Here is a 27000-nt window from a genome sequence, read left to right on the forward strand (position 1 = left end):
TAAGTGGGAAGAAATTATGGAGGAGGACACAGCAGTCTTTGGACTTAAAGTTCTTAATGAAAATGTTAGTGATAACTGGCATGTCCATATCACTTTTCTGAGGTTTTCCAAATGATTTTTACTAATGATAAGGTACCAGAATTGATGAATAATTTATTTGAAATAAATTTAGAGTCGTTATTCCTCTAATTATAATACACTTTCATTTTGATGCATGTTATTGAGTGAGAGAGACAGAGAAGGACGTGGAGTTATAAATTACATTCAGTAGGTTGAACATAATATTGGTGTACCCACAGGAGTGTTTCCTAGACTAGAAACTCTTCATTATGTAAATCAGCACAGAAACATAAGGTTGAGAACTGCTGCTGCTCTTTAGAGCAAAGTTAATGTCCTTGAGAATGCTATCCCTTGGATTTGCTTCCCCCATGCTTTATTGCCCTGGAGGACTACCAGAAACATCTCCATTATCAGCCCCTTGTCATGGCAGTTTTTTTACCCTTCCCCCATTTTGAGTCAAGGAAGGACTGGAAAACCTGTTTCTGCACACTCCCCCCTTAAGAACGCAGAAGTTCTCAGGTCTCCGGTGGCTTGCCGTGTTAGCAATCCATACATTCTACAGAGTGAAGTCAGGTACCAGTGAGAGTCTCCAGTACTTGTAAGGGACCCCAGATTTATTGCTGTGTGATTAAATGCATTTTTGTGCCAAGAGATTCCTCATCTCAATGTTCTCTACTGCTTCATCAAAGGTTTATAAAAGAAGTTGCTGAATGACATGGTGCATGCACTATACTTCTAGATTCATCCTTAAAAATACTCCTCATTGTGCCCCTGCTCAACCCCAGTGCCTCCAATAATACCTGTTTCAGCAGGGGAGTGTCTGGAATCTGGCCTATGGTCAAGGCATTTAATATTCCGACTCGGTTGCTCTTCTGTCTTCCATATGGCAAGTACTCAACAAATGTCTATTGGAGGAAGAAATACACTCTGTACTTGAGTGATAAAATAACAATAACTAAATATTGACTAATGTTTATAATATGTTAGGAGGTTTCTATGTTTCTTTGATACTTAACAATAATCCCATGAGTCAGCTATTAGAATTATTCCTATTTTGCACTTGGAGAAACTGGTTAAGTGACTTGGTCCACATGATTTATTAACTTACTGTGTGTCAAAGCCAAGGTTCTAACTTGGCCAGACTGGCTGTGGAGTTCAGGCTCTTGGATCCCGCCTTGTAGTGAGTCTCTTGCTGATCAGCCAACTCTTCCATTACCACAGCAAGCCTTTGTGCAAGCCTGTCTCCCATCCAGGTGCACCCTTGCTGCTCATGCCACCTTGGCTAGCCCCAAGTGGCCCATCAAAACCCAACTTGATCCCCACCCTCCATGGAGACTCATGAGTCATCCAACATGCCATTAACTCTCTTTCTTCAGAACTCACTATGCTCATTTTCTGCACCAATATTTTTTTTGTCTCCCAGCATATGCCAGATGGTAAAGTCTCTAGGATTGTTGCTTTGTATTATTTTTTAACTCAATGAATGTGTAATGAGTAAATAAATTATTACAATGAGGCTCTGAAGTCTCTTGGAACTCCATTTTGGCTTCTCGCTTACTAATACCTCAATGCTCTGTCTCACATACTCTTTGCTGTTCTAACAGGTCTATATTCAGATGAGTTGGTTTAAGACTAGAATGAGTTAGCTAAAGCAGTGACAGTCATTGTCAGGGAGAGCCTGTTGTATTCAGTATGGGTTTTGCTTGCTGACTCCCAAACAAGATGAGCCAGGATGGAACCATTAGACAGAATGCTGCATTTTTCTCTGCTGTATGAACACAGGCCAGAATATAAATGGGCTTGGTTATATTTTCTTCCACATAGGAGCTATATGCTAGCACTTCGATTTCTTTGCAGTATAACCTAGCAGAGACATCTGTGTCTATTTTGTAGGCTTTTGATGACTTAACTTGGGGAACAAATCTACTGAGGACAACTGTTCTTTTCATCACTGAGGATTGTTAGTGCTACAGTGTTTTTATCAAATAGTGTAGCTTCTCAGTTTTGGCCACAACATCTGGAAAGGCATGCAGGCCTGGTCCTAGTCAAGAGAGAAAACGATCAAATTACCAGCCAATCTCAACACTCCTGAAGTTCAGAACAAGATAGCATGTATATTGGTACATTGCACTGGATCAGTCCATGCAGTTAACCTTAATGGGTGAAGGAGAGTACCTTTCCCCTTTGCCTCCTTCCCTCTGTCTTTTCTCCCCTAAGCCCTTCATTTCTTCACACCCCTTGTCTTGAGCACAATCCAAAATAGAGTCCTCACAAAGTCTCCAGCTTTGAGTGTTGCTCTGAGTGCACCTCATTGAGAAGCTGTAGGTTCTTACAGTGTGCCTAGTAGAAAACTTTAAGCCTCTCTGATTCAGTTTTATGGATGAAACAAGCAGATATTTCCCCTCTTAATACAATTTCTCACAGCATCATTTTAATGCATTATTATATTAATAATAATCTGTATCTAATCTCCCTAAGACTCCATGTACCAGAAGGAAGATTGGTGATAGGAGAGAATGGGATGAGAGACAAGGTTGTCGTACCACAAAAAGATGACGATGGTGATGATGACAAAAGTAATATACTAAGCCACCTATTAAGGGCATTCTATGTAAAACATTTCATTTCTGTAACATAACCCCCACATTTTACACATGTGTGTGCACATATTAGGTGGAGAGTTAGAGTGTCAGTAACTTTCTGTGCCGGTCTTTTGCCACTTTGCTCTCAGATCCACTTTCTGTCTTCCCTAGCACTGATCTATATCACAAGGAACTATGTTTCAGGCTCTCTTGCTGACAGCTTGAATGCTACTAAGTTCAGCCCATGGAATATTCCAGAAGCGATTGAAAGGTGGGTGGGAGTAGCCTGGGTATCTCTCTACTCCTGCCTCAGTAGTATCCCTGGCATCTACTCTGTGGCTCCAGCTTCCCTGGACAGTCCCTTGCCCTCGGGTGCCAGCTTCTGCCAGGCTCCTGCAACATCTAGTGCTCCTTCTGTCCCTCCAGGCATAGGAAACATCATGGTTTCTTCTATCTCGCTATTGTTATCCTCTCTGTCCCCTTTGTTCACTGGCTTCTAAACATTACCATTACCTGAGTCATAAATTCCCTATATTGAATCTCTTTGGATTAAAATACCTAAAGTGGTTTTTGTTCTTTCTTGGGCTCTGATTCCCTGGCACCAGGTCACATAGCTAGAATATTGCAAAGCCAGAATTCTAATCCATGCACATCTAACTTCAGGCCTGGATTCTTAGCCACTATTACTTATGTTCTGGAAATTAAATTTAAAAATCGGTAAAATAACATTTAATTTTATGCCTAGATTTGTGAATTTTACTATTAAATATCATCTTGATTTGGTGAAGTTTGGTTGTAGCTAAAACCTAAAGCCATGAGGCACAGTGTTGAGTCATCTTCTGCATCATAGAAAATGCACAGTTGCTCTCGTAAATTGTGTAGATTAAAGTTTTGCTACTTAAAGTGTGGCCTGGAGTTCCAGCAGGATTAATATCACCCGGGATATTTTCTAGAACTGCAGAACCCCTGGTCACATCACAAACTATTTTAACAAGATCTCTAGGTGATTTGTATACACAGTAAAGTTTGAGGCACACTGTGCTAAAATAATATGATTTGAGTAAAGAATAAAGCAAAAGCATCCTTAAAATTGAAAGGAAAACACCATCCAAAAGCTTGTTTGTGAGTTCCTGGTTTCCCAAATTTAACAGCCACCGTGTTTCAGCCTTTTCCTCTGCTTACAAATGGGTGATGTTCAAAATCCTGTTTGTTGGTACAATTGTAGAATTCATTTCCTCACAAAAATTATGTTCTGGATCTTGATTAGGTTTACAGGCTAGCCCATTAGAACTTAGGCTAAATTATGATGTGATGAGCACCAGATTAATTTCAAAGTAGAAGAAAAATGCCTCTTCTCTTTTCTCAGATATGAAGCTGGTGAGAGTCACTTTGTTGTTGTTTTTACATTCTCAGAGTTACACTGACATGATGCTGCTTCACTTGGGGAAAGTCTCTCCCACTTTATCACCCCTTTCCCGAGGATCAGCCCACTGTGGACCCTTTCCCAGGACCACCATGTCCCCCAAGTACTCCAAAATGAGCTAACACCATGCCACTTTCATCAAACCCTGCATTTCTCAGCATTGGTCATTTTTTTTTTTAACATTTATTTTATTTTTGGGACAGAGAGAGACAGAGCATGAACAGGGGCGGGGCAGAGAGAGAGGGAGACACAGAATCGGAAACAGGCTCCAGGCTCTGAGCCATCAGCCCAGAGCCCGACGCGGGGCTCGAACTCACGGACCGCGGGATCGTGACCTGGCTGAAGTCGGACGCTTAACCGACTGCGCCACCCAGGCGCCCCTCAGCATTGGTCATTTTTGCAAAGAGTTATGGAAGTTAGTGAATTTTAATTCAAACTGATGAATGGTTAGTTAACCATTTAAACCCTCAGAAGACTTCAATTTGTAACAAGACGGTTCTGGGCTCAATGAAATGTTTAATTTGTGGAGTTTCACCTAGTATAAAAAAAGGAATGAGGAACAAGTTCATCAGCTGGGAAGCGACCTGGTGAGGAGGCCAGCTATTCCTGGGGGGCACACTGGAGCCCGCTGCAGTTTGCTCTCCTCGATGATCACCGCTTCTTTCCTTCAAACAGCTTTCACGTCGTTGCCACTCTTTGTCTTTTTGCAGAGGTTCCATTGGAATAGAGCAAAAATTCCTGTTTGAATATGTGCTTTGCTTATAATCAGGATTACCTGTAATATAAAAATTGATTGGTTCCCTACTATATTGTCACTCCTACATGAGAAATTACCCCAAATCGAGTGGTTTAAAAAAACATTTATTTTCTCACAGATTTTGTGAATTATTTGGATGGATCAGATTCAGAGTCTCTCATGAAGTTGCAATGTCACTGGCGGAGACAACAGTCAATTCAGTACTTCACCCTAATCTGTTGGCATGTCTCAGTTCCCCACCACATGGGCTTCTCCAGAGGCTGCCTGGGTGTCCTCATACATGGTATCTTGTTTCCACTCTCCAGGGCTGCTGTGTGACATGCTGCCCTTAAAAGCACAGATTCAAGAGGGAGAAAGTATGAGAGAGTGCTACCACCCAGGAAGCCCAGGTCTTTAATAACCTAGTCTTAGAAGTGACATCACATCCACATTGTTCTTCTTTCTAGAAGCAAGTTGCTAAGTCCAGCCTACACTCAAGGGGAAGTGAATTAAGCTCCACCTTTGAAGGAGAGGAATATAAAAAAAATGTGTGGGGACGTATTTCTAAAAACAAGACGCCTACATAATAAGTTGGTGCAGTGACACCAGAACTCTCTGTCAGACTTCAATTCTTTTGTGTTTCTGCCCCTGGGTATGTCACTATTTGAAGAGGGCACTAACATAGGAGTCTGGAGACCTGTTGTTAGTCCCAGATCCTACATTTACTGGCAATGTGGTCCCAAGAATTACCTGAATGTTTTTTGAAGTTGGGCGGAGATGTTGCTTTTATTTTCCTTTCTGGAAATTGGGAATATTGATGCTTATTCTACCTAAATATCAGGAATAGGGGCGCCTGGGTGGCGCAGTCGGTTAAGCGTCCGACTTCAGCCAGGTCACGATCTCGAGGTCCGTGAGTTCGAGCCCCGTGTCGGGCTCTGGGCTGATGGCTCAGAGCCTGGAGCCTGTTTCCGATTCTGTGTCTCCCTCTCTCTCTGCCCCTCCCCCGTTCATGCTCTGTCTCTCTCTGTCCCAAAAATAAATTAAAAAAAAAAAATATCAGGAATAGTGTGATGCTGTGATGAGACAATGGGTTTGAAAATACTTTGGAATATGCCAGGCTAGCATTCTGCTGCGTATGTACAGCAGTTTATATAAGCATGTACAGTATAGTCGCTGTATATATAATCGCTAGTCCCCATGAATATTAAGCATGTACAGTAGTTTATATATTACATAAGACATAATAGTGCTTAATCGTGCATATACCTTGTTCTAGGACAGTCCTCTATGGACCTCAACTATCCAAAAGAGCTTAATCACCTGGCCTGGTTTGTTCCATCTACTCTCCTTCTTGATCCTATCTACCTCTTAGTAAATTCTCTTTTCTCTTTTGGTTTAGTGGTTGTTCCTTTTAGATTCAACAAATAAAACTTATCCATCCCTCTGTTGTGTTTCTTGTTTTCAAAGATTACTTTTTAGAGAAATTTAAGGTCAAAGCAAAATTGAGAGGAAGGTACAGAGATTTCCCATATATGCCCTGCCTCCACACATGCATAACATCAGAATGGTGCCTAAATTTTGTTATCAAGGATGAACCTATGCTGATGTATCATCACCCAAAGTTCATAGTGTATCTGAGGGTTTACTGTTGGTCTGTACACTATGTGGGTTTGGACAAATGTATAATGCATGTATCCACCATTATAACATCATACAGAGTATTTCACTGCCCTAAAAATTCTCTGTGCTCTGTCTATTCTTTCCTACCCTCCCAATGACTGATGTTTCTATTGTCCCCATTGTTCTGTCCCACTGTTTTTAGTCTCCACAATTGGAGATTAATCTCCACAATCTCTTAATCTCCACAATTTCGTCTACAAGCTCTTTGGCTATTAAAAATACAACTAAGGAATGTATTTATGAATCTAATGCCATATTCACAGATAGCCTCTGGGATTATTTATTCCTTAGCCTCTGACACAATTCTCTTGACTTTGTATTTTCCATATTGAAAAAGCCACATCAAGCCCTTATTCTCTTTGACAACTTAATGTTCTTTTCATAGTCCATATTAGATGGAGACTAATAATTACGCCCTTCACCTATCATCCAACTGCCCTTTGAAGATTGGTCCTCTAGACTTACCAGGTTCTATGGTTAGAAAGTTATCTCATTCTTATTGGCTGAACTTGGCCAATTCTTCTTGATCCTTTGTCAGTACATGTCTTCTCAAATAATTGTACGCTTCCTATGTTCTTTTCTGCTCACTTATCTTACTAGGCATCTGTATACCTACATGATGAAGCAGAAAGGGTATGACAATGGGTAGATAGACCAGATACTTAAATCCTGGTCATTTACTAACTGTGACTTTAACCAGTATTCCCATCGGTAAAAGGGAGTTCATAGTTTCTTTCTTGGAGTATCTTTGTGAAAATTTAATGATTTAAAACCTCCAGTTTCCTCCTCTTTGTATGTTTCAGGTGTGGCAAGTAGGACTGGTCTGAATCAGAATTAGCAGGAGGGCTTTTAAAATGGGCATGTTTGAAACTTCTCCTAGGAAACGCTTTGGGAACAGAGTTGGAGAGTGTGCATTTTGTGCTCCTTTGGTTATTCTCAGGGACAGTAAAGTTTGAAAATTATTGCTCCTTGGGAAATGACCTGGGCTCATGGGTCCTGGTAAACAGATTCATATAAAAGTACCCTTTTTATTTTATGGGTTGAATGGTCCCAGTCAATAAAGAACAAGCTCATCACGATATAAGCCATTTTACTGACTAAAGAGAGATAATACACTTGGAAGAACGGGATGTATAACTCCCCAAAGAGCTAACTTTCCTGTCCAAAGTAGAGGTTTACCAAAGTACATAGATTTCTTTCTTTCTGATTATACTCTGTCCTCTCTTTCCACTTTTTCTAAGGAGTTATCTACCTAAATATATCCTTTACTTTTCGATACTTTTGCTTTCAGGGAATTTGTGACCTCGTTTATCACCTTAGCTCCAAGTACATTATGTACATTTTTATTGACTTTGGATCTGCAGAACTCCTTCTATTTATCATAGACATAAAAGCAGCTTCTCAACTTCCTTGCTGTCACCAGTATTATAAGAAAATGCAGACTGCTGTAATTGGGTCCATCTTTCAAAAACTCTTTCTTTCTCTGTTCACATATTGCTGCTTCTAAGCAGGCTGAAGCACCACCTTACGGAAGTGGATGGCAAGAGGTAGACTTTACAAGGAAAATTCAAGACTCAGAAAAGATGAGCAGTTTTTTTTTTTTCCTCAGAATCTATCAAGCTACCCACCACCACTATCTCTAGGCTCAAAACGCCATTGCCTATTTCCTCTGTGCTAAGCAGATGAACAAGATGTGTTTGAACCTTGACATTTAGGGAGGACTTGGATCAGGAAAGGGACATTCCAGAGGGAGGAACAAAGTACCCATGCGTTTGTGGCAGGATTTTTTTTTTCTACAAGAGGATGTAGCAACTGCTGAGCCTAGCAACATAATGAAATGTTTTATAGATGACATGAGTAGAGAATAAGGAGGGAATAGAGTTTTTAGGTCATATTATAAAGATACTTGAATGGTTGGGTAAAGCATTTATAATTTTACTCATCAGGTACTCACATGGTAGTAAAAAGATAAATCAAGGGTCTTTTATGACAATAAACTAGAAAGAGGACAATGGATTTATAGTCAGTAGAAGTGTGTTCTAGGTCTAATGTTAGCAGTTAATAGTCGTGTGTCCTTGGGCATGTTATTTAAGCCTTTAATTTCCTCAAATGAGGAATAGTGGCAATGCTTGATTCATGGGCTATTTATTTTTTTTTCTTTCTTTTCATTCATGGGCTATTTAAAGGATTAAATGAAACAATGTGAAGACTGCTTTGTATACTCTAAAATAATACTATATTCCTATATATGGAAAAAATGCAAAACATTCAATTCCTTTATCACTAAGTGATGAGTCAGTCAGTCCCCTGACTCTCTCCCATCCTATTCCCTTGCCCTTGAGAAAGAGCATCTTCTCATAACTTGCTGGGACTTCACCTGCCTAGGTCTGTCCCTTTCTGGATCCTTCTTCTATGCTTTTAAGTCACTACTTTTGCTTCATTTCCTCTTTCTCCCTATGTAGTCCTTCCTAATTTTTTTCAGGGGAAAAAGTCATCTCTGCCAGCATGTCTGCAAGACTTCACCTAGGTGGCTTCTCTAAATTCTTCATTCTGATTGGTGTGGGGCGGCCCTTGAATATTAAGTGTCAGGGAAGAAAAACACAATGAAGACAATCTGATCAATACTACCCAATAGCATCTTGTTGAGTAAAGATCTTTCATTCCTCACCATATCAAATTTGAAGTCAACTACAACTGAAAGCAGGGGAAGACATCAGACCAATGATTAGGTCAGTGATCAAAGAGAATTATGGATCTGGTGCCATCAGAATTGTGGTGATAGCAGAAGAGCCAGAGGGCAGACAAGCCCACCCTGGAAGGCCCATGAGGCTGAAGGCCAAGAACTAAAAAAAAGAGAGATTATAGGAACCAGAAGCACTGAGGAAGAGGAATGGTCAGGAAGAAGGAGAGGATACTGGTTATTACTTAATTGTTTCAAGAAGGAAATAGGACCAACATGTCTTCCTCTTCTTATTTGTCCCTTGGGGGCCAATAATTTGTGTATCTAGGGATGCAATAGGAATTGGTAACTAAAAGAAACTATTAATAATGGCATTTTAAAGTTGATTAGCATTTCCCCCAAATTGTTTTGATTTTAAAACATTTTTGACTGAAGGCATCAAAACACATGTATTTTATCAATGCGTTTGCACAACCACTTATCAAGTATATAGGAGGAGGGTGAGTGTGGAGGTGGTATCACTCTGAATCTGCCTCTGACTTTGTAAGGGAAGCAAATAAATTTAGAGTTGTCAATTTGTCATGTAGAGCCTGCATTAGTTTCCCAGATTGCCCTAACAAACTGGGTGGCTTCAAACAACAGGGATTTATTCTCTCTCAGTGCTGGAGGCTAAAAGTCTGAAATCAAGGTGCCTGTGGGGACATGTTCCCTCTGAAGGCTCTAGGGAAGAATCCTTGCTTATTCCTTCCCAGCCTCTAGTAGTTGCTAGTAATCCCTGATGTTCCTTGGCTTGAAACTGCATTGCTCCAAACTCTGCTTCTATTGTTATATAGCCCTCTTCCCCCTGTGTCTTCCCACACAATCTTCTTATAAGGATTCCAGCCCGTGGATGTCAGCCATGTGGGGCTCAGTCTAATCCAGTATGACTTCATCTCATCTCAACTAATTTCATCTGCAAACACCATGCTTCCAAAAAGGTCACACCAAAAAGGTTCTAGGCAGACATGAATTTTGAGAGATGCTATTCAACATAGTGCATAGCTTTTTATCTGCCGTATGTCCCTTAAATATACACAATGTAATGTATAGAGCTGCCCATATTGAGGCAAACCTGATTAATCCACTTAATGCTTCTTTCTACAGAAGATTCAGTTCCCACAGATTTGGCTGTTGAATCTCATAATGGACTGGAATTTTGTGTACTTGAGATATTGCATAAAAACACAGATATATTTTTTTTCTAAGAATGTTTTTCTGGTTGTGTGTCAGTGGGGTAAGTACTGATTATAGACAGAATTCTAAAATTTTTGTGCCCTTTAGATGCCCTTAGTAGATGTGTGTGATCATGAATCTTAGTGACAGTTATTTCGTAGATTTGCACCATGCTATAGCTGCTGTGAGATCCTGCCAAGTTATTATTCTATACATACTAGAACTAACCAGAGATAATATAAATCAAGTTCTGATCTTTCATGTGCATCAAATTTGAATTTAAATAACAGATGGCTTCAAATAGTTTTCTGAGATCAGGCCTACAAGAATAATTAGAAAGAATAATCTGGTTAATACTGATAAGATTTTTGAAATGTAAATGGACTGTTTTTAAATGAGAAGGAATTAATTAAAAAAAACTCTCAATAGGTGAAATAATAGATCTTAGAAAGTTTTAGCAGGTCATAAATCTGTAAAGAAGAATTACAGTTATTTTTTTTTAATGATTTTGCTCATTGACTAGGGGAGGGAAAAAAGTTGATTAACATTTCCTTTTGAATCATCACTAAGGAGAAAACAATAGGAAAGAATGTAGGCTCTCTCTGAGACTGTTTCATTTTTTTTAAATGGGAAAAAATACTGCCTGCATTGTACAGTGATTACTGGTTGGAGGGGTCATGTGAAACAGCATTATACAAAAAGAAGTTGAACGTTTGCAGAATCAGATGTATACAAAGAAATTGAGTCATTGATGAACATGAGGATATAGCAAGACTAGAGGAAAATATTGAACATTATGAAAAATGGCAAAGGACTTTCTATACTGTCAACTCTGTTCTCACATTGGTACCAGTTATGCCATTCCAAATTCTGTATGTATTCTGAGAGATATTCTCCTGGCATATCATACTCAACATATAGATGATGCAACTTCTTATCTTCCTTCCGGTGGCTGTTTTGTTTCATGTTAGCTCATTACTTTTCATGACAACAATTTAGCCAAGGTTGAAATCATAGGGGATCTTGAAAGCTTCCATCTTTGCTTACTAAAAATAATCTTTAATTGACATTTCCTCTCTACCATTCCTTTCTAATTCTCTTACCTATTCCCTTTCTGTCCATCTCCACTTTGGTTCCCATTTTTAGATCTATTACCTATATTCAGGACATCATTTTTTCTGCTTTCCTTTTCATTCAGCATACCAGATGAAACCTCCAAAGCCTGGTTCTGACTTTGTCATGTGATTACTGAAATATATTCAATTTCTTGATAAAATTGCTTAATTTTTCTGCTTTTTAAGCTGCTAGGAATTGCTTTTCCATATCCTGTGTTCAAACTAAAGCATACTACCTGTCATTCTATGAATTAAAACTATGCATTACTGCTTTTATATTGATTCACACCATTTACTCTGAAATAATTTCCTTCTTACTCTTACACGGTACATACTCAGCAACATTAAGGTGAAAAAATAGCTATTTCTGTAATTAGGTAACACTGAGCTATCATATTGTCATTTGGCCAAAGTTAACTACTTATGTGATTCTGACCCTGTAGTCAAAACCAATCATGCTTTATCTATCTAGCAGCAAAACACCTCACCTGTATAGGGTCAATCCCTTTGTGGATCTCAGTAGAAGGCAGGGTGGGAAGCTACTCTCTGTTTTAGTAGCTAGCAGAGCACAAAACACGCCCTTGATGTTTATTCTCATGAAACTTCTTTACGTTTCTGTGTTTTGCAGAGGCTAACTCTCTGGCTCTCTTCTCAATTCTGCAATTCTGTATCCTTTTCTGCTTGTTTGTCAGATTGTGTTTCATCAAATATAATGAATAAGGTCTAAGTAGCAGAATCAGAGAAGGATCTTAATAGGTATGGCATTTGATTTGGGCTGTGAAGGCTTAACATATCCTTGAAGGAATAGACATAACTTTATTAATCATACATCAATATAATTATTTTGAGGTAAGAGTTATCAAACAGTTAATTGTATGCTAAGACTTCCATTAATTTTCTTTTTAAATTTCAAAGTAACTCTTTAATGATAATATATAGTAGGCGCTGTTAGTTACCTATCCTCTATTCATTTTGACATCTTTCTTGCTAAGAGAACCCTGATTTTGTCGGGGAAAGCAATATACTTAGCAAAAAATCTTTGGTCTTTCAGTTTCCCATGGAACAAGGTATAATCATCTTTCTTAGTTTTGGCCAAGGGACCTAAGTGATAGTTTCTGGGGTACAATGTCCTTCTGAATAAAATTGTAAAGTCTTACAAAGGGAAAGATTCTGGACCCTTTCCTTTTTGTTTCTGCCTCAAACTCAGAAGCAATGCTCAGTCGTAAAGGAGTGATCTTAAAACCAAGGACAGGAGTTACATATTGATTGAGAATAGTGAAAAATGTCTGTTCAGTTCCTTTGCCCATTTTTAATTAGGTTGTTCAATTTGTTTGTTTTGTTTTGTTTTGTGGGTTTGTTTGTTTGTTTTTTGTTTGTTTTGCTATTGAGTTGCATGGGTTTTTTTTTGTATATTTTGGATATTAACCCCCTATTGGATCTATAGTTTGCAAATATTTTCTCCCATTCCACAGGTCACTCTTTTAATTTTGTCAATGATTTCCTTTGCTGCGAAGAAGCTTTTGAGTTTGATATAGTCACATTTATTTATTTTTGCTATAGACATTTTTCCAGGGAAAACAGGTAAGTGGCCAACAGGTACATGAAAAGGTGTTTAACATCAGGAATCATGAGGCAAATGCAAATCCAAACCACAATGATATATCATCTCACATCTCTTAGGATGCTTTCTATCAAAAAGATAAGAGGTAACAAATTCTGGGGAAGAGAAAAGGGGACCCTTGTGCACTACTGGTGGGAATGAAAACTGGCATTTTCACTATGGAAAACAGTATAGAAGATCTTCAAGAAATTAAAAGTAAAACTTCCATATGATCTAGTAATCCCACTTCTGGATATATAATCCATCCACAGAAAATTAAAACATTATTTTGAAGAGATATCTTTATTCTTATGTTCATTGAAGCGTTATACACAGTAGCCAAGGTACAGAAACAGCCTAAATGTCCATCAGTGGATGAATAGATAAAAGATGATGTGGTATATAATAGAATATTATTTAGCCTTAAAGGATATCATGTTATCCATGGATGAAACTGGAGAGCATTTTGCTAAGTGAAATAGGCCAAACAGAGAAAAACAAAAACAAATATTGCATGGTATCACTTAGAAGTGGAAACTTAAAAAATAAAACAAAACAAAAAAAGTTGAACTCATAGGAACAGAGAATAGAATGGTGGTTGCCAGGGTCTAGAGGAGTGAGGGAAGCTGGGAGAGGCTGGTAAAAGGTTACAGACTTTCAACTGTGAAATGAATAAGGTCTGTGGATCTCATATATAACAGTGACTATAGATGATAATGCCATATTCTGTATGACATAATACTTTATTGAGATTTGCTTAAGAGGGGTGCCTGGGTGGTTCAGTCGGTTAAGCGTCTGACTTTGGCTCAGGTTATGATCTCGTGGTCCTTGGGTTTGAGCCCCATGTCGGGCTCTGGGCTGACAGCTCAGAGCCTGGAGCCTGTTTCAGATTCTGTGTCTCCCTCTTTCTCTGACCCTTCCCTGTTCATGCTCTCTCTCTCTGTCTCAAAAATAAATAAACGTTAAAAATTTTTTTCTTAATTTGCTTAAGAAAGTATAACTATTATTCACACACACACACATATACACACACACACACACACACAGATAAACAGATGGCAAACAGATATGAAAAGAATCCACATCATAGTCATCAGGGAAATGGAAATTAAATCAGCAATGAGATACCACTACGTGCCTATTAGAATGACCAAAATCTAGCATTCTGACAACACCGAGTGTTGAACGTGCAGCCATGGGGACTCTAACACACCAGGTGGCAATGCAAGATGGCACAGCCACTTTGGAAGACAGTTTGGCAATTTCTTCCAAACTGAATGTACTATTACCATACAGTACAGCATTTGTGCCCCTCAGCATTTACCCAAAGGAACTGAACACTTACGTCCGCACAAAAACCTCACACAAATGTTATTACCTGCTTGATTTATAATTGGCCAAACTCAGAAAAAACTGAGATGTCCCTCAGCAGCTGAATGAATAAACATTGGTGTCTACGTGGAACCACAGTACCAGCCTTGAGCTGCCTGTCTCTGATTTATTACAATATGGGGAAAATAAGAGACTTAATCACATAGGGATTAATTTAGGAATCTGGCCACATGTAGCCAAATGCAATTCTAATACTAGAAAACTGAGCTTCAGTACTTTACTTGAATGTTCTAGTTTATAATGGGGTTGTCAAGATTTGAACCCATGTATATTGCCTGCCAGGTCTGTGTACTTAACCAACACTAACTTAGTTTTTTTCAAAATCAGACACATTAATTATTTTTCGAAGTGCAGTTCTCAGCCATTTTAGCCATTCTGAAAAAAAAAGAGCTTCTTAGAAGGCATTTTTTTCCCTTCCAGAAATAATGTTTATTTTGAATATTCAATTTAAATTTTTTTCTGGGAATACTAAGAATTCCATTAGGTTCTGAGTTTTCTATTACCAGGTATAACTGTAAAACCATGAACTCTTTTAAACCAACCTACTGGAATTCAAAAATCAAAGGAGTGTGTTTATTCAAAGTAGTCACCTTCAGAGGCTACAGTCTTATTTCTGCAATGTGTCCTCCTACTTCTCAAAACCCCTGGGCAATCCTGTTTGAGAAGTGACAATCCAGTCAGTCTGCAAGCCTCACAGAAATTAGTTTTATGGCTTCATTTTTAAAATGAAAATCAAATAAATGACCATCTGCCTTGGATACAAATTTGATTCCAAATTGCTTTGGGAGGTTTTAAAAATCAAATCATCAACAAAATGATGAAGATTTATTACACTTTGACATAAAAAACACTACAGAGCTGGCCTCACAGCCCAGCACTTACCCTAACACTTGTGCTTTCGCCACAAGTACCTTTGTTGACTTCCCCCTCCTGCCTGTAGAACTCCACCCAGCGGGCTTCTGAGTGCCTCAGTCAGTTAAGCATCTGACTCTTGATTTCTGTTCAGGTCATGATCTCATGGTTCATGGGTTCAGGTGGGGAGTTCAAGCCCCCTGTAGGGCTTTGTGCTGTCAGGTCAGAGCCTGCCTGGGATTCTCTCTTTCTGCCTTTCTCTCTCTCAAAATAATTAAATAAACATTTAAAAAAGTTCTAAAAAACAAAAACAAACAAAAACAAACAAACAAACAAAAACAACGAACTCCACCCAGGCTCTTTCCTCTTCCCAAATTTCCTTACCACCATCCAGTGCTCAGAGTATCATCCACACCATTCTGGATACAGCTCCTCTGAACCTCCTGGAGAAGATATTTCCAATTCTTCTCTCTTTCCTACTTGGATTCCATCATCTATACTTTCCTAGTACCTTATTTGTGTATTTTGCAGGTGTTAAAGTTACTTATGTGCGTGTCGTTTCTCCTACTTGCTTGTAAGCTCCCACCGGCATCATAGAGACACGATCAGAGGCGAAGAGGCCTGGGACATGCTCTTGTCTGGTCCTTAATATTACAAAAGAGGAAACTGAGGCTAGAAGAGATTAAGGGTCTTGCCCAGGTTTTCATTGAGGAATGAGGCCTCAATGGTGGGTTCCTCCAGTTTCAGTGTAATTTTGTCACCTGTTGCTCTGCATTCCATACTGAGCCAAGCACAGTGATGCATCCAGAGGAGACACTCAAAGATTATTAAATTTGATTTTTAAAAATCAAGTTAGTGATCAGCAAAATTTAAAATGTTTAACAACACTAAGTTTTGGGGGAGTGTGGAGCAATGAGAATTTTATACCCTCATAGGTAGGATGAATGTTGGTGTAAACATTTAGGAGAAAACTTAATAATAAATAGTACAGATGAAAATGTCAATTTGCCATAATATGGAAAATCTATCCCTAGGAAATAAGCTGGACAAACCCTCCGATGTGCACAAAGGTGATAGACATAAACATATTTATAGGTAAAGTGTTTGTGGTAGCAAAATATTGGCTATCACCTAAATATGCATCAGTAGGAAATAGGATAAATCGTTGAGCTTTGTTTTTTTTTTTTTAATGTAATGCCCTACGGTGTGAATATTGATGAAGTAGAATTCATGTTACTGTGGGTAAATAACATAATACTGAGTGAAAACAGCAGGTTGTTAAAGAATACCTTGATCACAATATCATATATGTATATATGTATATCTGAAAAAAGACATTGCCATATATTACTTAGTACAACATATATAGAGAGGGAAGGATAAATATATGCATGGGGATAAGTATGTTCCAAAGCACTGGCACTCATTTATTTTAAAGCTTTGTGATTGGTGCATGCATGTTCATTTTATTATTCTTTATACTTTTTGCTATATGTTAAGTATTTAATAATAAGGCTTAAAGTGAATTTGAAAAAAAAAAGCCTAATCCATTAGTTTAGAGGACAATTCCAAAGTGAAATATCCTAGATACTAGCTCTGAGCAATGTCAGAATAAATGAAAAAAAGTGTATAGTCACTGAGATGAGTGTTTGGAAGGTAATGCGTGTTACTTAGATTCATATAATTTTAAATGTTTGATTAAATAATCTACCCTATTCTGTTGTAACGATGTTTGTTTTATGGCCAGTTAACTTTGAATGAAATAACTGCCTTAACAAAATATGGCCAGAGAAATATAGCAATATGCATGAGAACCTCAAAAGCAGAAGAGGCATATTTATAGTATCAACTTGTGAATCCTGGATCCTATATGCAAAAATAGTAAGCAAATACTTTATCCTTCACTTTCTGTATCACTTTTTTGTAACTATTGCTGGCCTCCCACATAGTGCCCGGCCCTAGAATATGCCAGAGGCAGGGGAGATGATTTATTGAGTGTATTTTTTTTTGCATTGGTTTTAAATTCTCTAGTAACTGAAAGTATTATATGCTTTTAAGGTAAAAGACGGTTTAAAGAACATCTATTTGCTGTGTTTGGTTCACAAATGGAGACACCTAGGTATTAAAAGTTATATTTCACTCCCAAGGTCACAAAGAGACTCAGGAAAAGAAAGAACAGACAAAAATTGACATGCTTTTTTCCACTTCATTGTATGAGCTGACCATTCAATAATCATTAGTGATGGAATTCGAACTCTTCTCCTCTCCCTAACTAGTTGCACTGGAATCCTGTCAGGGGCAGATCCTTTACTTAAAGTGGAGAAGGGGAAGTCATAGGAATCTACTCAAAAGAAATGAAAACGTGTCTAGAAAAAGATTGTATGTGGGGCGTCTGTGTGGCTCAGTCACTTAACTGTCTGACTTTGGCTCAGGTCATGTTCTCACATTTTGTGGGTTCAAGCCCTGCATTGGGCTCTGTGCTGACAGCTCAGAGCCTGGAGCCTACTTCAGATTCTGTGTCTCCTTCTCTCTCTGTCCCTCCCCTGCTCACACTCTCTCAGCAATAGATAAATGTAAAAAAAAAAAAAAAAGGACTTGTATGCAAACGCTTACAGTAGCATTATGTGAAAGTCAAAAAGTGGAAACAACTCAAATGTCAGTCAACTAGGGGATAGAACAATAAAATGCAATATATTGATAGAATTGAATACCAGTTAGCAGTAAAAAGGAAGTAAGTACTGATGCATGATATCATAGAGCTGAACCTCCACCTTATGTGATATGAAAAAGCCAGACACAAAAGGCTAATATTGTATAAGTCAATTTATATGAACTATCCAGAACAGTCAAATCTACAGAGACAGAAAATAGGCTAGTGGTTGCCTGGGGCTGAGAGTGTGAAGGGTAATGACTACAAATGGGCATGAGAGATCTTTTAGGGATGATGAGAATTTTCTAATGTTGGATTTTGGCAATGGTTGTGCAATTCTGTAAATTTGCTAAAAGTCATTCAAGGTGCGCATAAATTATATTATGCAAATTACACCTCGATAAAGTTGTTTTACAAAATGTGGAAGGAGCACACTTTCTCCTGAAAAAAAATATTACTTAACTCCATTCATTCCACTCACTCCCTATTACCCCTCTCCACCCCCGCTAAAACTTATATTCTCAAGATTCAGGATGCCTTTAACTTTTGCCCCATTGGACACATTATTCTGCGACAAAAACTAACATTTCTTGAGATCTTTCCTACACCGTTGGCATTTCACTCGTTTTGTCTTTTATTCCTCATCACAACCTCATGAGATTGTCATAATGTCAGCCCTATTTCAAGGATGAGAAACTGAGCCATTTGTCAATGTCATACAGCTCATACAAAGCTGAGGAGAGACTTGAACTCTTGATTTCCAGAGCCTAGACTCTCAACCACAATGCCACTGCTTGCCACAATGCCATCCAGATGATCTATGAATGTTTGTTGGATGACAGAAAGGTGAGTTTACGTGGCTGCTTTCCTGAACTGGCTTTGCTCCAGACAGTGGGCAGCTGTATTACGAATCCTTTCTGTCACAGTCTTGGTACATTTAGGAATATAATGCCTTATTATTTCCTGAAGTTTATTTCTAAAGGGAAATGATAAAGTAGTAGTATAAAAATGTTCAAGGTTTTTGGACTGAATTACTAAAGAATAAGCAGGTGATTGCCTTTCTCTTTTGGCCACCGGCCATTAGTCTTATGACTGGAAGGATCCATTTTCTCTAACACATCTTCAATTTACTATTGCGGGCTTACATGGGAGATTACTAGCCATGAGGTTTTTGTTTTGTTTGTTTTCCAAGAGACAATGACAGTGTATGCTATCATGTTTTTTTGTTTGTTTCCTCAATTAAAAAAATATATATACATTTACCTGGGAGAACAAAATTTTATGGTGAAATGTCAGCGGGAGGTAGAAACTAGTTTTTAAATTAAACAATGATTTTGATGAGACATAGTATAAACAAAGCAAATTGCTGGAATTGGATTAAGGGACTTAGGTTAATACCTGAAGATGGTTACAAGCACTTTGAGAAAGTTAACTTTCCTTGTTGGTTAAATAAGAATAAGATTATGTGCCTTACAGTGCTATCGTGAATATCAGTGGTGTGTGAATGTGTGGATATACCTCTGTGCCAAGAGTGGATGCTCAGTTAGGGCCCGTTGAGTTTATCTATTTTTTTTTAAATTTTTTTTTCAACGTTTATTTATTTTTGGGACAGAGAGAGACAGAGCATGAACGGGGGAGGGGCAGAGAGAGAGGGAGACACAGAATCGGAAACAGGCTCCAGGCTCTGAGCCATCAGCCCAGAGCCTGACGCGGGGCTCGAACTCACGGACCGCGAGATCGTGACCTGGCTGAAGTTGGAGGCTTAACCGACTGCGCCACCCAGGCGCCCCTGAGTTTATCTATTTTTAATTATTAATGTATTTGCTGTTTAACACATAATATTTTAAGTGTTTTGCTCCATACCGGTTCCTGGGGATACAGTGGCAGGCAAGAGAATCAAGAGTCTTTACCTTAAAAACAGTTTATATTTTAGGGGTGCCTGGGTGGCTCAGTCGGTTAAGCGTTGGATATCGGCTCAGGTCATGATCTCGCAGTTTGTGAGTTTGAGCCCCGCGTAGGGCTCTGTGCTGACGGCCCAGAGCCCAGAGCCTGGAGCCTGCTTTAGATTCTGTGTCTCCTCCTTTCTCTGCCCCTTCCATGCTCGTACTGGGTCTCTCTCTGGGTCTCAATAATAAATAAGCACTAAAAAATTTTTTTTAAGTTTATATTTTAGGGAGGAAGGTAAGTATGACCCCCCAAAAGAGAAGTATTATTGTGTTAACAGTTAAGAATCAAATAAGATAAAAACTGAAGAATTCTGTGTTTCTGCAAGGTTGAGGGAATGGCTATTTAAATAGCACGGTTAGAGAGGTTCTCTCTGAGGAGATATTATTTGAAATATTATTTGAACAGAGAACACAATTCTGAGAAGAAACCAGCAATGGAAAGAGTCAGAGTGAAGAGCATTTCAGGAAGAAACATGTGCAAAGGCTCTGAGCAGGTAAAGAACTTCCGCTAAGGGAGCTCAAAGATCACGGAGTCTGGCACATTGTAGGAACTAGAAAGGAGGGCTTGTCAGTACTTGATAAGCCATAAAAGGATTTGGAATTTTATTCTAAATAAAATTAAAAAACACTGAATTCTTTTAAGGAGTAGGATGATGCAATATATATTTCAAGAAATCCCGTCAGATTGGAAGGAGTAAGAGAAGAAAACAGGAGGGCAGATAGGAAGTTGTTTCAGTACTAAAGAGAAGAAGTAATAGGAATCGTTACTAATGCAATTCATTACAATGGATGGATAGAAGGGTTTGATTTATTTTGGGTGAAGACTCAGCGGGGCTTATTAAGGGTTGGACGAAAGTGGAAAGAAAGGCAGAGTCAAGATCACATCAAGGTTACTGTGCCTGGGTTTCTGATGTGAGATAGTGGATGGAGCCATCATAGTGATGGGGAGACTTAAGAGTAAAACAGAGTTCCCTTTTGGACCTGTCATGGTTGAGGTGTCTCTGAGACATCCCAATGGAGATGACTTGTACAGAGATGGAGAAGAAACTTGGAGTGCACGGACTTCTGAGCTGGAGTTATAGAATAGGAGCCATTACCATACAAGTGGTAAAGTTGAATGGTTGTAGGTAATTAAGTGGGACTAGGTAAATAGCGCTAACAATAAACAATCAGAATCCTTGGATTCAGCTCCTTGGAGTGTACCATCTTAATTAACTTATAATATCTACTATGTCTTGTGGCAACAGAGGACATCATATAAGTCCCCAATGGGTTTTACAGTATGTTGCATTTTAGGAGATGGGACAATCAAATGTATTATTTATGATTCCGTTCTTCTTTAAACTGGTCTGGACTAATGCTATATCGCTTTTAAAATGTTGAGAGATCCCTGGAATCACTTGATTTGGGCTTGCTTATGGATAGCAATGCTAAACTGCAGGATGTTGATTTTATACTAAATCCTATACATGCAGATCCTCAAGGTTATTATCATACTTACTGTTGGTTGAGGACCTACTGTGTGCAGTGCATTGTTAAAAGTACTAGGAAGGTAGAAATCACATCTCATCTCACTGAGTGAGTCTCATTGGGAGAAGACAGATAGGTGAGCAAGTAATTACTATGAAATGTGGTAAGTGCCATATTCTGGAGGTGATATTAAGGAGAAGAAACTGGTTATCTTCTAAAGGTTAGAAAATATTCCATGGAAAACCTGATATTTATGTTGAATCATGAAGGATGAATAGAGATTTCTAGGAAAACAAGATAGAGGGTATTCCATGAAAGAGGTATGTGCATGGCAGAAAAGGTGAAACAGAAATAGATCATGTGGCTAAATCGAATGTTGAGTGTAGTACTTAATAGAAGGCTCAGGACATATCAGGCACTCAATAAATATCTGTTGAATAAATAAATGGGTGAATGAGCCCCCAGATTTTACTCAGTCAATATTAGCCTCCAATGTCTAGGAAAAGGAAATAGGAAGATTCCTTGTGTATAGATTTTATATAGTGTTATGAGATACAAACTATGTAATTACATATGAAATTCCTAAAGACAATATAAATAGATATTTAATAGTGTGGTAAATGTGCATATGTTTGTGTGTTCAGGAGAGAGAGAGAGAGAGCAGGGAAAGAGAGAGAAAAAAAGGAAGGAATGGAAAATAAAAAATCACTTTAAAAAAGCATCTTGTGGGAAATGAGCACTAGAGGAAATTGCTCTAAGATGGCACTGGGAAGAACTCGTGAAGTCAAAACCATGAACTACTGAGTTCAGGAAGAGAAAAGCCTGCCTAAATATTGGTTTTAGCTGAAGGAGCCAGAAGCAGTAAGACTACAGTCAAAGTATGTGTTAGGGAATCAAACTGAGAGCCTCTGTCTACCAAGGAGGAACAGGATACAGCTTTACAGAGGAGCCAGGCCAGATTATGAGGAACTCAGGAAACAGGGAAGTCAACAGGAGAGTGGCCCATGGAACATGTCAAGAGTTAACCCAGTTTAAGTATAGTGCCTGATTCAGGTTTGACTTTGAGGAGACAAGTCTTAGTTTTCTGAACTAGCCATTTTGGTGTCTGACAACTGAACTCTTCCAGAAGTGGTGGGCAAGGGGCAGCTCAGAAAAAAAAAAGCCTCTTTTCAAAAAGCAATGAAAGAAATAGGGATAAGTAAGGACACTGCTGAAGATGGAGTAGGGAGATTCTGCTAAAATTCATTTGCAAAAGGTAATTGGAAGTAGGAGTGACCAAGTTCAATGACAACAATGATTATGTTGGAAGAGCAAGGTAGAGAGGTGGTTATTCTTTAAGGACATCACATTTTTGTGGAAAATCATTCATGTGGTATGTTCTATGAGGTTTCAGTTAAATTTGTTTAGGATTGAAGGTGAAATTATTCCTTGTTTTCACTTCAAGAGAATTAATACCTAAAGCCCTCCTTGACCTTATAAATTGACAAAATGAATGCCATCGCTCAGTTTTCTAGTTGATTTTTGTACGAAGGTGGATAGTGTCACTGTTTAATTCCTGGAATTCTTATAATCAGAATTCTCTAGTCACAAATATTATTGTCTGTGGTTCCTTAACTTTGATTCTATTGTATCTCTTACAGGCAGTACATCAAAAGAATACTTCACAGCAGTATTCCTGAGATTCTATGACTTACTCAGATTCAGAAATTTCTGTAATATATCCAGGCTGATCAATTTATACACTTTTATAATTGTTTACTTAAAAGGAATGATTTTTACTTCTTAGATTTGTATTAATCAAATGTCCCATGATGCCTCTGCAGCAATTACAGTTAGTTTGCAAGAAATTGGTATGCTCTTGAACACTACTGAACACTCAGATTACATAATAGATGGTTTATAAAATGTTAATAATGGCCCTCATATATTAGATATGCTAACCTAAACAGAAGGCATGTTTTAGATTATGTAGTTTGAATACATTGCTTTTAATAAGTTCTCCTACAGTGAAGAAAGGAAATTTGCAATATATTTGGTTGGGATGTTAACATTCTGCTTGAGATGGCCTTGAACTCATCACAGTATTTATTGATATTGAAGTAGACTTGAAAAAAATCCAAAATTGAAAAATTTTAGGTAGTATTTATGCATCCTCCTGATCAAATATGAGTAATTTTGCGAATAATACTTTCTTACCACAATCTGCCATACTCTTCTGTTATCTATTATCTTTATACCTGCGTTGACTGGCATATAATGTTCTTTCTTCTGGAAAACTCTTATCCATTGCTCAAGAACTATTGTGGGCCTCGTCTCCTTTAGGAAGTCTTCCTTGATAAAACCTTCAGGCTTGCTATCAGCTGATTCAAATCTTTCCTCTTCTGCATTCTTTAGAGTCATATGCTTTCTCTAAATCACTAATGTTGTTTTATAACTGTGTGTTAGCAAATTTTCTCCCTCACTAGCCTGTGGGGTTCTTGAGAGATGATCCCAACTAATATTTTTTATTAGAAATGCTTTGTCCAAGTTCTGGCACATAGAAGGCATTCCATAAATATTAGTTGAATGAAATCTATTGGAAAGAAAAATCTCAAATGGCTGTTTCAATTTTATTTACCTTCCCATGCATTTATGTTTTGTCTCCCAGTGGACTTATAAGCTCTGTAAGTATAGAGACGGAGTCTCCTATTTCCAAGTATAAGTATTCTCTTAGGAGCACATAAACAGCATTTTTATATTTATGAAATCAAATATACTGGATATTGATTGTCAGTCTTATTTCTTAGCACAATATCGTACAAGACATGAAGTGATTATGTGGATTGTTTTACAAAAGTTCAGCATCTCTTGAAATTATCCAAATATTAGACCCACTTTATATGACACAGAGGAAATCTAGCATATTTTGGGATAACGGAAGTAACAAAGAAGGCAAAAGATTTTTGTTCTCAAAAAAGGCCATTTTATAGATACGGACATAATTGGCTCCGACCTAATTCAATAGTTGGTGAAAATCTGGCAGCATTTCAACAACTCATGGCCAAAGTTGTTGGAGATGCTTTCCTGATCTCAATTATACCATCAATTCCCTCCAGTTCAATTTAGCACATCTTAATTGAGTGCATACTATGGGTTATGCATCAGGCAACTTGCTGAGTGTTAGGTATGATGGAAACACTGAGTATAAGCTGACTGGAATTATATTTATTCTTGGCTGTTTCTCATACTTTATCTAATTGATTTAGACAACATGACTTCACCTCTTTGACCTCAGAATATTTTAATCTGTGACACGGAGGGTATGAGTCTCTACCTCATAGGAGGTTATAAAGGGGGTAGGGCTGGCACAGTGTTTGGCACACAACTGCCACATGTGAACCTTGTGATTCACCTTTTTCACCAGACTTTGACCAGTCTACAGTAGAGGGAGGAAGCCTGAAGGACTCCATAAGAAGGCAGGTGCCAGCTACAAAGAGGCAATTGGACTATAGGTTGTTTCCAGAGGTCTTTATTTTAGTAGCATTATTATGTGTTGGATTTTTAAAGGAGGATATGTGCCAGGGTAGTGTTATAATTCAATTTCAATTACGGTAACTGTTATGTGTAGCAAGCTAGCCAAAGGTTGCCAAGTTCCCTGTGCCCAGGCCCTGAATTTAATAGCAGTAATGGCTTTGCACAGCGACTTTAACTCCCCATTACTGTCTCCTTTTGATTTAGTGGCAGCCTTCTCCCCTGAGGTAGAGTACTGATGCCATCTTCTCAACTGGCTCAGGTTTCTGGGGAGATGTTCATTCTGCCTGAGACCTGCCAGGAATCTATTTTTTAATTTCCTGTTATTAGATATGGTGGAATAAGACATAGTTCCTTCTTTCTTTCTCTTTTTCTTTCTTCTTTTTTTGGTACCCTTTCTCACTCACACCAAACAGAGCTGTTTTACAGAAGCTTTCCTTACACTGTATGCATTCTATATGTGGAAAATCACCACTACACATTTATATATTAAAATTATTCCATGACTGAGTTTTGTATTAAAAAAAGTCTACCCAAAAAACAATTATCAATATTGCGGGTGTATTTTATAGAGAAATACATACAAGGGCGGATTTGAAATTTCTTGCTATCCTTCCTTTATTCCTTCTATCCTTCCTTCTACCCTTCATTTCTTCCTTCCTTCCTTTCTCCATTTCTCCATTTCTCCATTCCAGTTCTTCATTTCTTCCTTCCAAACATCATTCATCTATCCATCATTCCTTCCTTCCTTCCTTCCTCCATTCAATCCTTCATTACTTTCTTCCAGCCATCATCCATCCATTCATCCATCCATCCATCCATCCATCCATCCATCCATCCATCCCTCCTCGTTTCCTTCTCTTACCCTACTTCTTTCACTCCCTTCTTCCTTCCTTGCCTCCTTCCTCCTTTATCCCTTGTTTTTTCTTCTTCCTCATACTCCTGTGCTGTTTTTATTCTTCTTCCCTTCTCCTCCCTCCTTTATGTTTTACTCCTTAACTTAATGAACCCTTTTGCAAAAACCCCTCTTATTGTCTACAGTTTCACATTTTCTTCCTGTCCATTCCTGCTAGTTCTGCCTAGTATGTACTTAGAAGTCCTTTGTATCACCCATATTTTTATCCTCCCAATATTTGTAGATTCTTATCCTATCCACTGGTTGTCAGTTAGCCAAATAATATGCATGTATCTCCTTTAATCTGGCCTCATAAATCAAACCTTTCTTTTCCCTAATCTTTTTTTTTTTTACTTTTATTATTCCCTAAATGGTTTCCAATTTGTCTTCACCTTTCTGGAATGGAAATGCCTCAAATTTAACACAGGACTCCAGTTGGGGCTGAAACCTCACTGGCTGAATTTTGCCATTTCTTTTCCTCTGAACAAACATTTCATGACAAACAAGTATAGTATGGTTCTTCATCTTGCCAATTGATTGCTTTGCAAATTCATGCAGAAAAGTCTTTACTGAGGTTGTCTTAAGTAGATTAAAAAAATGCACCTTTTCCCAGGAGGCAGGGGGACAAGGGTTTAAACCCAGATTCAATGCTGTTTGTGACACGTGCACTTAAATTCTGTGTGACTAGAGTTCCTAATATCTAACACAGAATTAATAATGTTTGTTCTCATGAAAAGATCCTGGACCAGTGTGAGGTGAGCAAAGTGCGTAGAGCACTTGCAGGACCCTGAAGAATGAGTACCCCCTGAAAGTGCACCTCATTTATTTCATCCAAGTTCCAGTCCTTCTCATGAGAATAAAATAACATGTGTGACAATGCTCTGAAAAATGTGAGCATATGGACAGATATAAGGTACTGTGATCATTGTTCTTTACCAGTGCTGTTGAACGTGACTCATTAACAGTGGAGTCATTGCACATGCTCAGCACCCTTTGCCAAGTCCCTCCCTCTGGTCTCAGCATGTCATTCCTCCAGGCTCCAGGTGCCCTAATTATGTTAGCCCCTGCCTACTTAGGCACCTCCAGGCTGAAACTAGCCCAGTGTACTGTTCATACACAGGCTTTATTATTTCTTTATCTTGACATCAAAATGTACTCATTTAGATTCCCATTCCTTTGGAGTTCTGCTTATCTGCT

At 38.4% G+C, this 27000-nt stretch overlaps 1 protein-coding gene and 1 long non-coding RNA gene across 4 annotated transcripts in view; both read left to right on the forward strand.

Annotated features, from left to right (window-relative positions):
- KCNIP4 (potassium voltage-gated channel interacting protein 4) overlaps positions 1-27000 on the forward strand; it is a 1162373-nt gene that overhangs the window by 579131 nt on the left and 556242 nt on the right. The gene's annotated exons all lie outside the window — the stretch shown is intronic.
- On the forward strand, positions 5982-22574 carry LOC122467227. Its single transcript, XR_006292864.1, has 2 exons — positions 5982-6129; positions 20351-22574. It is a non-coding gene; the product is annotated as an uncharacterized LOC122467227 (long non-coding RNA).

The sequence above is a fragment of the Prionailurus bengalensis genome, chromosome B1 (genome assembly GCF_016509475.1).
Source record: "Prionailurus bengalensis isolate Pbe53 chromosome B1, Fcat_Pben_1.1_paternal_pri, whole genome shotgun sequence".
NCBI lineage: Eukaryota > Metazoa > Chordata > Mammalia > Carnivora > Felidae > Prionailurus > Prionailurus bengalensis.